Genomic DNA, 12157 nt, shown 5'->3' on the forward strand with positions numbered 1-12157 from the left:
GAAAATCCCCATGAATTGCACACTATTAGTTATGACATGCCATCCCTCCCTGGAACCTATATGAAAAATCCTCAAAGAGTTGCCACCCATAGTAGAAGAAGACCCAATTCTTAAACAGCAGAACCACCCATCCTAGTCTTTAAACAAGCACCAAATCTTGCTAACCTCATCACCAGAAGCAAAATTCCTATGACTCACACCACACCAAATGGATCCAGACCATGCCAGACAAGAGACCCTGCCAATACATCTTCACCACTCCCACAATAAGCACACCCCACAACAGAACCATTACCATTCCTGGATCTTATACCTGCATCTCCAGAAATGTTATATATCTCATCCAGTGCACCCAAATGCCCTGATGAAAAATCTGTAGGAGAAACCAAACAACAACTGTGCCCCAGAAAGTACGTACACCAAAAGTCTATCAAAGCCAAGAATACCCAATTACCTGTGGGGGCACATTTCTCACAAGACAATCACTCCTTCTCCGATCTCTCAGTTCTTATCCTCAAAGAGAATTTACAAAACACCTTTCATAGACGAGCCCACGAACTTCACTTCATAAATCTACTGCATACACAAAATCATGGACTCAATATATATATTGGATTTATGATACATTACAACCTGCCTGATATCTGATTTACCAGGTACTTGCCAGACCTTACCTTTTACATTTTTCTTCTCCCCACTCCCCTGCCTTCCTCCCCTCCCCTCCTTTTCTACCCTTTGTCTTCCTAATTTCCAGCTATTTACTTTTTCACAGACAGCCTCTTTTCTACCTTGGAAAACTACTGTAGTAGAGTCTCCCTTACTTACCTTTGGGTTTTTCCCCCCCTCGTTTCCCCCCTTCCTTCCCTTTTCTACCTTTTGTTTTCCTAATTTCCACCTATTTACATTCTCACTGACCTCCTGTCACACCTTTAGGTTCTTTTATTCCTTAGAGTCTCAGAACACCAAAGACTCCTTATGCTTGAAGAAGGGTGATTGCACCTGAAAGCTTGCAAATAACTTTTTTCAAACCACTCAGTTGGTCTAATAAAAGATATCACATCTACCCAAAGAACCTTACCTGTCTATGTCCTTAGACCAACAAGGCTACAACCAAAAACCCAGCAACATCCACTTAGGTCTTTTATGCAGAAATAGGTGAGTTAGAAATGGCCCTCAGTCTCTCTGAATGTCAAATTCCCAACCTATAAAACATAGGCATAACATTTTCCTGTCACACGGGTGTTTTTCTTATGAACATAAACACATTCAAGATTTGTGAGGTGCATGGGTACTGTACTAATGAGCAGCACTATGCATTAGGAATCAAAGGAATTGTAGGAAAGTAGGGCCAGAGGAGACCACACAAGATCATCTAGTCTACCCCACTGATTAAAGCAGGATCATCCCTAATTAAACCATCCCAGGCAAGTGTCTGTCTAACTTGCTTTTGAAAGTTTCCAAGAGTGGAGATTCTACAGCTTCTCTGGGTAGCCTGTTCCAACACTTGATCAGCCTTACAGTCAAAAGTTCCTTCTAATTTCCATCCTAAATTTTCCCTGCTGTAGCTTGAGGCCATTGCTCCTAGTCCTATCCCCTACAGCCACAGATTAAAGCTCAGCTCCAGCCTCTCTGCAATCACCCTTAAGGTTTTTGAAGACTGTTATCAAATCCACCCTCAGTCTTCTCTTCTCCAGGCTTAATAACCCTTGCTCTTTCAACCTTTCCCCCGTAAGTCTTGTCTCCCTGATCACTTTGTTGCCCTGTATTAGACTCTTTGCACAACCCTAGCACCACCTCTGATAATGGGAGCTCTATTCATGTCTTATCCACAAATGAACCAAAAGACCTGACTTCTAGGCCACATCCAAATGAGCGCAGCTGTGCAGCATGTGGTGCTTAGACACATCTGCAGTGCCACATACCACATGTTGCATTGTTCTCTGCACTTCAAGGGAGCAGCATGGAGGGAGGTTTTGACCCCTGGATAGCCAGGAGTCAAAAAAAAACATGAAGAAACAAACTGGAGCTGCGCATGTGGCGGCAGCAGCGTGCACTGCCCAAAGCTAGAGCCGACTGGCTGGAGTCACCCACTGCTGCCAGCCAGGCTCTGCACAGCAGGTTTATCACTGCTGCAGCCCCAGGAGGCCCCCAGCACCCCAGGTAAAGCATCCGGGGGCCAGCCTCCCCTACCCCACCCGGGGTAACTTGCTGCACGCCAGAGCACGCATGGCGTGGGCATTCCCTGGGGACAACCAGCAGCGGCGCAAGGTGTGCTGCTGCTAGTTGTCCCCAGGGAACCAAATGTCCATGCACATCTGGAAGTGGCCCTAGATACATGCTCTAACTACCCCATATACTCCCTCAAAATAAAACACCACTCAACCCAGAATGTATTTTTCCACTCCTTAAAAAAAAGGCCATATTATTCAATTTGCTATTTTCCTTAAATTGATCTGAAATAGGGAAACACTAGAAGAAATATGAAACTATGCATACATTCCCTAGCACATAGTTGTTAAATTCATTTACAGCTTAGAGATCACATTCTCAACTGATGTATAACAGGGCAAGTGTATGGAAGGCAATGGGACTATAGTGATCTCTACCAGCTGAGGCTCTAGCCTTCTGTTTTAAGATCAGCCAGTGCTCTTCAGAGGCCTCAGTGAAAGGGCCATATCACCCTCCATTTTCTATCTGCCCATATCAGGATGAAGTAAGGAAAACAGTATCAACTTTCACTCTGAACTTCTTAGCTTTCCTTTTTTAAAATCATTTTTATGTTACAACCAGACAGCAGATACAAAAGTCGACGGTGTCAAGGGAATTTGGCGTTTTACATTTTGAAGGAACATTTAATGAATTATGCTGCCCCCAGATAACCCCTATTTCATTTGTATATAATGCTCAGGGCTAAGGATTGTCTTCTGATCCTCCCCTGATGTTACTGCCGAATATTTCAAGGGTGGTAACATTAGACTGCTGCCATCCTGACATGGGGCCCAATCCTACATATGCTAAACACCTCATGAAAGGCATAAAAATGGCATTAAAACAATTGTCATTGTGCTGATTATAACAGTAGTCAAAGTATTATAATGTTGAAGTATTAAATAACATTAATGTATTAAAACATTAGTAATAATAAACTTACAGAGGCCAGTAAGTCTCAGATTTCTCTGCGAATGATCTCCTTACTCTGCATGCCTGATGGGTGGACGGCATTACATAGATGCTACCTCTTATTAATTCTTTGGTGCTTTCTATACTACTGCTTAGTTGTTATGTTTTTAATTAAAATGACTCTGAAAATATCAAAGTGTTATACATTTCTTATTCCCTAGAGACACTAGAGATTTGCCATCTGCCACTCAGAGGTCCAACCAGCTGAGCCTGTCAGTCGCAGATCCATATTGTCAGGAGGTATGGATTAGAGGTGGCATCAGGCTTTGCCTAAAAAGAACTCAGCAGGTAGTGTGCTACCAAATTATTATTAATAATATTTATTACTTCACAGCCATTCAAGCTAAAACAATCAGACGAACAATCAGATATCAGTCTTCAGGGTACAAGTGGGTTGTCTGTAAGGGTCAGCAATAAAATTTCCCATCTCCACCCTCCTTTCATCAAAGGATTGGTATAATTGGCTTGGCACATTATAGAATGCTTCACCTCCCCCTGAGGCAGGAGACAGTTGTCATTAGCCTTTGGACATTGGATTTCACCTGTGGCCTGCTTTGATATTATAAATCTTATGTCTCAGTTTTACATTTGCATTTATTTTGATATTTGTTAAATGTGTTGTTATTCTGAACCCATAAGAGCGTGTGTACATATGTGTGAGGAGCATGGGTGTAAAATAGAACAATGAGATGAAGAGCCTTTGCTGCCAACATAAGGTCTTGATGGAGGATGAAAGAATAACTGCCAGTCTGCCATTGTGCCTATCACGCTCAGTTTTGATGCCAGACAGTGCCATGCTGAGACACACTCAGGGAAGGATTCAGAGGGGGTGCAATGGAGCAGCTTCACCCCCTTTTTGGATTTCACCACACTCCAGGAGACTCTGGGGACTTCTTAAAGTCCCTAAAGCAAGTAAAAGTCTCCTCCCTTCCCCTTCCTGCTTAGAGGCATGCATCCTCCCCTCTCCTCTGTGTGGGACCTGGGCTCACCTGGGGACAGAGACAGCAGAAGCAGGGTGAGCAGGGGGTTCCCTTTCCCCAGGCCTGCTCCCAGGTGGATCAGGCAGAGAGGGTGGAACTACTTACTCTCCCATGATGCTGTCCCCTGACCACTTCTTCAACTGAACCCAGTCCCTGCACAGCCCTCCTAGCTCTGGTACTTCTCTAACCCCAGGGACAGCTAGAATAGCAGTTGCAGCAGGCAGGAGAGGTGGAGAGGGGGAGGGGAGGAGAGGTGCAGGGCAAATCAAACACCAGCATGCATCTACCAAGGCATTTCAAGCAAAGCTAAGGATGTCATCCCCCTGCTCTACTTGGCCTTGGTGAGATTGCAGCTGGGGTACTGCGTTCACTTCTAAGCACTACACTTCAGGAAGGATGTGGAGAAGCTTGAGAGAGTCCAAAGGAGGGCCACACACATGATTAGAGGTCTGGAGAGCAGATCATACAAGGAGAGACTGAAAGACTTGGGACTGTTCAGCCTAGAGAAGAAAAGATTCAGCAGGGACTGGGTACCAGCCTATAAGTATATCAGGGCTGTACATCAGGGCCGGGGGGAGCATCTATTCACCAAGGCACCCCAGGGGAAGACAAGGAACAATGGGCACAAACTGATTGAAGATTGCTTCAGACTGGACATAAGGAAAAACTTCTTTATAAGTCAAGTGCCGAGGGCTTGAAACAGGCTCCCCCGCAAAGGTGGTACAGTCATCCACCCTGGAGATCTTTAGAAAAAGACTTGACACACACCTTCCTGGGGTCATCTGATCCCAGCAGTCTTTCCTGCCCAAGTGCAGGGGGGCTGGACCCAATGAGCTCACAAGGTCCCTTCCAGCTCCTGACATCTATGAATTATAGGATTTTAAAACATTGTCTCATTCTATATGTGGGGTAGTGTGTTGAGATAGACAGTGGTGCACCTTAATCAAACTGAGAATGCCCTGCTTTCTTTAAGGACATTAAGTAGTCCCAAATATCAGGAATGCCTGATTCTTCTAAAGAAATATTATGCTGCTGTGCCCAGAGGTAGGACTTCTTTGCTTTTCTGCCTAAGATGTCCTTATAGTGTCCTTTCTACTTTGTATGAGAATGTCCTGAGGCTTTCTGCATCACGCAGTCTGACTGGTGGCTGGCTGATGTCCATGGAGAGCATTTGTTCTAAGGATACCCAAGGGCTATCCTTGAATATATCTGAGAGATCCCAAATTCAAGGCTCCATGAAACAGAAGCTAGGACTTTTTTGTTTTTTACTGAAGTCAAAAAGTCTATGTGAGGGGCTGGCCTGTGAAAAAAAATCTCTGTATGCTGAAGTTCTTTATAAGAGAGGTGGCTATGAGAGGCGTTCAGCCATTTGTTTTTATTTGTGCAGAACCTGTACAAAAAATGTGTCAGAAGTGAGTGAGACCCTGGAAATATGATAACCATAAAGAGTAAAACTAAAGCAGTGATCAGGCAAGAATTTTTTTTTTTTTGGTCAGTATTTTTTTTTTATTGGACCAACTGCATGGTTAGGGGAGAGTTACATAAGCTTTCAAATGTAAGCCATTGTTCATCAGGTCTGAGGAGGGAAGCATTCACAGTGATGATGATTAAGAACAGTGGATAGAGCTATGAAATGGAGAAGGGAGAAATTCCCAGGAGTGGCAGGCAAGTAATTAGCAGAAGAATTAGGATTTCCTTGGAGATCTCAGAACAATAACAGAGTATACCTGAAGAAGGGTACTTGTGCCCAAAAGCTTGCAAAGAACTTTGTTCCAGCTGCTCAATTGGTCTAATAAAAGATATCACATATACCCAAAGAACCTTGCCTGCCTATGTCCTTAGGCCAAGATGGCTACAACCAAAAACTTAGCAGAAGAAAAGAAGCTAGCTTACTGGGAGATCAAGACCTATCAAAGGAAAGGAGATCCATTATAGCCTGCAGTGTACCAGAAGAATTTCAGGAATCAGGTAGAGTATCAGGGTGTAGTTACATGTTACAATTAGCATGTGCTAACTCTAAGGAATGTTCAGCTGTGTTAAAGTTAGCATGTTTTGTGAACAGTCACATGTTAAACATCTCTGTATGCTGGAGTTCTTTATAAGACAGGTGCTCTTTATAAGAGAGTTCTTTGTTTAACATGTTTATCAGCGACTTGGACGAGGGGGTGAAAAGCACCTTGTTCAAATTTGTGGACAACACTGAGATGTGGGGAGAGGTGGGCACACTAGAAGGGAGGGACAGGCTACAACTAGATCTGGACAGGTTACAGGAGTGTGCGGATGAGAATAGGATGGGATTCAATACTGACAAGTGCAAGGTGTTGCACCTGGGGAGGAAGAACGAGCAGCATACCTACAGGCTGGGGAACTCCCTTCTTGCCAGCACAGAGGCAGGAAGGGATCTTGGTGTCATTATTGATTCCAAGATGAACATGGGCTGCCAATGTGAGGATGTGGTCAGTCAGACTAACCACACCTTGTCATGCATCCACAGATGCATCTCAAGCAGGTCCAAGGAGGTGATCCTCCCCCTCTATGCGACACCGGTCAGGCCGCAGTTGGAGTACTGCGTCCAGTTCTAGGCGCCGCACTTCAGGAGGGATGTGGACAGCATCAAGAGGGTCCAGAGGAGGGCCACCCGCATGATCAGGAGTCAGCAGGGCAGGCCCTATAAGGAGAGGCTAAGGGACCTGAACCTGTTCAGCCTCCACAAGAAAAGGCTAAGAGGGGATCTGGTGGCCATTACCAGGGGGGACCTGCGGGGAACGGGAGAGTCCCTGTTCCCCTGAGCACTACTGGGAATAACTAGGAATAACGGCCACAAGTTTACTGAGAGTAAGTTCAGGCTAGACTTCAGGAGGCACTACTTCACAGTCAGGGTGGCTAGGATCTGGAACCAACTTCCAAGTGAAGTGGTGCTCGCTCCTACCCTGGGGGTCTTCAAAAGGAGGCTTGATGATCACCTAGCTGGGGTTGTTTGACCCCAGCATCTTTTCCTGCCTATGGCAGGGAGTCGGACTTGATGATCTGCTCAGGTCCCTTCTGACCCTAACAACTATGAAACCATGAAAGGGTTAATAATACCCTCTCTAGGATGCATGGCTTCGACCTCTCTCTAAAGAGGGCTGGCAAGCGGGGTTGTGGCTAAGAGCTACCACATCTGCTCTGTGCCTGCCCTGTTTGCCTGCTCTCTAGGGCAAGAATAGATTTCAGGAACAGGCTCTGTGGCCCAGATCAGGCCCACCAGCCTGTATTGGGTCCCTCCCAGGCCCCACCAGCCCAGATTGGGCCTGCATTACAAGTTGCTGGCCCAGATCAGGCCCGCCATCCCTCATGCCTTGCTGGCTGGGATCAGGCCCATGTCACCCCTCCTCTGGCATGAATCAGGCCTGCCAGCTGCTTCCAGCCCAGATCGGGCCCATTGTGCCACCACCACACCCTGCTGCCCCAGATTGGGCTCAGCAGCCTGGATCAGGTCCCCTCTCCCCTGCCTCCCCACAGCAGCTCCCTGGAAAGTCCCTGCTCATCTATAGCTATTGGTGTCCTGTGGGAGCAGGCAGGGAAGGGGAACTCAGCCTGGAGAGCAGCAGTGACAGGCAGACAGGTTCCCCTTCCCTACCTGCTCCCCAAGGACAATGCTGGCAAGGCAGATAAGCAGGGATCAGGGGATGGAGGGTGAACCGGGGGAAGAGGTCAGTGTTACCAGATTTTCCCATCACTTTGGGGTGTGCTCATTTATTAGAGACATGTTTCTAGGGTCTTGGTAATTCCATCAATGTGTTGCTTCTGTTACTTGTGTTTCTAAACGGAGCTGTATATCTCCCTTCTGCAAGTCCTCATCCCCAGTGGAGCTATCTTGCAGGACTCAGTTTCAATGGGGCTGGGTTCATCCAGTCACCAAATCAGTCATGCACACAAACATACACAAATTAACATGACACGCCTGACCCGGCCAGGTTGATCAGCGTGGACAGGCTGACGCCCTCATATTCCAAGAATCAGTTCATCAGAGCAACAATACACTGCAGTCAGACACAAGCACACAGTTAAACAGAATACCTCTGAATCCGGCTGGGTGTCCAGCTGACACCCTCATGGGCCAGCATTCAGTTCATTAGGGCACATCTGAGCCAAACTGGGTCAATCAGCCTGTACAAGCTGATCCTCTTATGTGTTTCAAACTCAGCACATCCCAATCTTTGGCCTCTTGATGAGCAGACCCCACAATAATTTGGGCTTCACAGGGATCTTTAGCATAGGTAAACGAAGCGTTGCTGCAGAGCACAGGAGGAAAAAGAAGCAGAGAAGGAAAAATATACCCAATTACTACCAGTTTGACTATAAAAGTAATTTATTGCTAAGTATATGAAATATATAATGGTACCAATAGTAATAGACATGCAAAAGGAAAAACAAACACAAACAATTACAATACTACCCTGGTTTCACTAAGTATTTGAGGAAACTTAGCTCAGGCTTAACTAATACAGTTCAGGTTCAGAAATTTATGCTTAGAGAGAGAGAGAGAAAACGCTGGGATCTCACCAGTCCAAGGCACTCGGGTTGGCAGGTAAAGTTCTTAGCACAATCCTTGAAGGGAGACAATCTGTTTCTTCCAGAGTCTCAAGAAGAATAGCGGCTGGTGTGAGAGAGAGTTCTCCTCTTGAAGCACACACACACTGCTGCTTTTTTTACAGATTTTTATACCCTCAGTTCAGTTTCTTCAAAGCATTCTTAATAGTGTAAATCATTGTCTTTTCTGCTGACAAGGGGTTATCTGGTTTGGAACATCTCAATAAACTGATTGATAATTAGGAAACACATAAGGTTAGGGAGTAACCAGACACTTGAGAGCCAGCTTGAAATTCCTATGGATAGCAGATATACTGATGGGATATCTCATGATTTCTTCAGAAACAATAGATAGCTTGCAGCATCAGGGTTTTGGATTTTTACTTGTTGTGCACAAGCCTCAGCTTAGCATGACTTTTCCAGATCTTACTATAGTCTTTTAACAGACTTAAGGCAATTATTGAAGTGTTCATAACCTTTGTGGGGGGAGGACTTCCACCAGTCATCCCAGGAAAAGTATGACAACACTTGTGGTCAGGACTCCAATGGGCTGGACGCTGTGATGAACCCTTTACTATTGTTCAAATGTTGCCCATACCCCCTCTGACTTGGTCTTTTTGCCTCAGAATTCCCTAACCCGGCAAGTGAATTTTAGTCAATCAAGTTTAAATAGGCCTCCCATAGTGGGACCAGGGAATGTACAGCCTGAGATGCCTATTAAACTTAGAGGGGGGGGGGGGCGGAAGTCCTTTGTAAATCCAGATTAGAACTGGTCTGATAAATGCTGAGCTGGGTATGTGTAAATGTGGGTTGATTAGCATTTGGAGCACAGATTCCCCATCATGCAGTGCTCCCCTGCTTCTCTGATCCCAGAATTCACTGCAGTCTCTGCTTCAGGCTTTCTGTTCTCCATGTCCCATGTAAATGAATGGTCATCTGGTTCCATCTTGGATGCAAATGAGACCTAGGGCAGTTGTTTCACTCTTGTCACCCTTATCTGGAGGGTTTTAGGTGTGTCTCCCACTGCACCTTAATCAGTTTCGTTTAGGTAGAGGAGGGGAAGGAGGGGGAATTCTTTGTGAGTCAGACAGACTGCATCCTGTGCCAGGGTTCCTCAAGAACACAGAGCTGAGAGGTAACATCAGCAGATCCAGAGGGTGAGCCACAAGAGCCAAGGAGAAGGGTGATCCAGGGCAGTGAGCCCTGAGATACCATGGCAAGCTGGAGGGGCAAGAGGGGACCCCATGGGATGGGGGGGATGTCACAGGTGGGAGCCCTGTAGGTGGAGGGTAAGCCCAGAATGGGAACAGAGGGTTAGGGACAGGGTGGGGGAAAATACTTACCTTTAAGGCTTCTCTGGCTGTCTGCTCTTCCTGTTGAAATGCTGGGGCAGGAGTGTCCAAGTGGGGAAGGCTGGGAGCAGTGTCTCTGGGGATGCTGCTTCCAACTCATCCTGGCCTTCTGGAGCACTCTGAGCTGACTACGACATGAGCTGCTCAAGACGAGCTAGAGATAATCCAAACTGGAAGAAGACTGTCTCTGAGATGCTCAGAGGGCACATAGCTGGCATTTTCCTGCTTTAACATTTGGACACTGACATTCCTGTTTTAAGAACCCTTAACACATCTGAAAAGTAACATGTAACAACACCCTGAGTGTCACAGGTATAACAAGCAGGGTTGGTGTGCTGGGTAAATCCTGCAGGAGAGTGGGGGTGGGAGGCACACACGGGTCCCAGGGGTGGAGGGTATATAGCACTCTTACCCATTCCAGGCACTCCTAAACTAGAGTTGGGAAAAATACAGCCCACGGGGCAGATCCAGCCCACCAACTGATTGTATATAGTCCACATATGCCCCCACAGTGCTCCCACTCGCCAACAGCCCTAGGCTGGGCCAGTGCACACAGCTTCCTGGCAGGGTTACTCTGGATGTTGCTGAAGCTGCCCCAGTACTGCTTGGCACCCCCTTCTCCTCCTCTTGCTCCTGCTGTGCCGTTCCAGGCATGGGGAAAGCTGCAGCCAGGTAGCCCCTGCCCCAGCACATGGGGCTCCAACTCAAGCTCCCAGCCACCTTCCAGTTACTCACTCTGCTCACTGGATGCAATGAGAAGCCCCTTTGGGCAGCTGAGTGGATAACAGGTGTCCAGAGAAGTGTGGCAGGGGCAGGAAGAGTCATAGCTGGAGATCCGGTGGGGGGGAGTTGAGCAGTACCTGAGCAGCTGCAGCAGCAGTGAGAGCAGCCCTGCTGGGAAGCTGTACACACTGCCCAGGGCCAGGGCTGGGGTGAGCTGTCAGCAGGCACTGGGTGGGTGCAGGTGGGGCTTGGCCTCATGCAGAGTACGACAGGGGCAGCCATAGTCCAGATGAGGTGGGGAGCAGAATGCACCTGCACCACACTGCCCAGGCAAGCTCTGCTGCTCGTGCTCTCCCCTCACCCTCCCGTCCCCCAGCTGGCTCCCGGGACCTAGCACACCAGCAGCCCCCTCCACACAAATGCACACTTGAACACCCCCCACACATCCCAACCCCCAACCCACACACACACAATATATAAGAGTACGAGTTTATTTTGAGCTATTATTCAATCACCTCTACCTACACTACTCAAAAAACATAAATCAGGACAAAAATATACTTTTAAATAAAATTAAAATATGTTATAGTAGATGTTTGATTTTTAGTATATGATGTTTGTATCTATAATTTATTAAAATAATATCTTCTGAAATATTTTGTGTGAGGCCCTTGACAGCTCATCAAAATGTATTAAGTGGCCCTCCAGCTGAAATAATTGCCCACCCCGCAACCTAAATAGCCCCTAAATAAGCTGCTGCCACTACCACTGCCTGCTCTGTCCACCCTGGCTGTTGCTCTTAAAACCATAGCAGCAGCCAGGGACTGTTTTGGAGTTTCCAGCATGGGTAAATTATGGGTCTGCTCTTGCTGCAGAGGCACAGTCTCTGTGAGTGTGGGGGACAATTCTGGCAGCCCTTCTAACACAGTGCTCAAGATGGGTGCCCCATTCGCCCACTCCTTGCTACACTACCGATCAGTGATCAGTCCTTAGTTCTTAGTGTCCAAGCAGCTTATGAATTTTTGCTCCTAAACTCACCTTTCAAAGTTGTTTGGTAGATTTCCCTTGAGCACAAAGATCATGAAGTCATAAAGGCAGTGGTTGTTCTGTGAAAAATGTGCTCCTACTTATGGTTGTGCTTCTCTGTCCTTTATATTTTTTTCTGTGAGAGTCCATTTTGCTGCACAGTTTCTGTTTAGTTTCTCATTAATTACCATGCAGGCATTTGGTGCAGTGAATCAGATATATTGCATTTTGGGAAAGGTGTGTGTATATTCCTTGGATTTTGATGGGTTTATTATAGGAGGTGCTGATTATTCTAGCAGTGGAGATGTGTTGACAGGTTAAGCA

This window comes from Alligator mississippiensis, chromosome 3 (genome assembly GCF_030867095.1).
Source record: "Alligator mississippiensis isolate rAllMis1 chromosome 3, rAllMis1, whole genome shotgun sequence".
Lineage (NCBI taxonomy): Eukaryota > Metazoa > Chordata > Crocodylia > Alligatoridae > Alligator > Alligator mississippiensis.